Here is an 871-nt window from a genome sequence, read left to right as displayed (position 1 = left end):
TTTAAATTTCCCAGCTAAATATTTATTTTCAAAACTAAACATTTAATTTCAGAACTAAAAATTGAATTTGCTAAATAAATATTTAGTTATCAAGTTAAATATTTAGCTAGCAAATCAAATATTTAGGTCAGAGGTAAATTATTAGTTAGGATATTAAATATATATTTTAGAAATTAAATGTTTAGTTTGTAAAATATATATTTAGGTCCGAGCTAAACATTTAGATAGTAAATTAAATATTTAATTTAGGAATTAAATGTTTAGCTTAGAAATTACATGTTTAATTTGGAAATTAAATATTTAACTCAGACAATAAATATTTAGTTTGGAAATAAAATATTTAATTTATACCTAAATATTTAGTTTACTAACTTTTTATTTAGGTGTTTAGTTTATTTAGTTTACTAACTAAATATTTAACTTGCAAGTTAAGTATATAGATTGTATTCTAAATATTTAGCTTGTAAATTAAATATTTAGTTTGGAACTGTGGCATTAATAAATGTATGAATAGCTTGAAAATATGACTTTAAAAAAAAAAACTATTTTTTTCTTATTAAAGGCTAAATAATCCAAAATATTGCTGTTAGTTTTTGACTGTGTATCTTTACAAACGGTACCCCATAGTGGCAGCCATCTTTAATTAGGTTTACCCCAGAAGTTAATGAGTTGTTAAACTGCATCCAGTGTTTACTGTCTGAAAGTTTCATTAGCATTTATCTGGAATTTCATAAAATATTTTGATAACAGACACATGAACACTCCCACACAAGCAAAACCAATATGTTTTCACCTTTGCCTTTCCGTGCAAGTGATAATAAGGTTCAGGTCTCTCTTGTAAATGAGTCCTCGAGGCTCAATGGGATTTACC

This window comes from Nematolebias whitei, chromosome 15, assembly GCF_014905685.2.
Source record: "Nematolebias whitei isolate Nwh7 chromosome 15, NemWhi1, whole genome shotgun sequence".
Classification (NCBI taxonomy): domain Eukaryota; kingdom Metazoa; phylum Chordata; class Actinopteri; order Cyprinodontiformes; family Rivulidae; genus Nematolebias; species Nematolebias whitei.
This window is presented reverse-complemented; position numbering follows the sequence as displayed.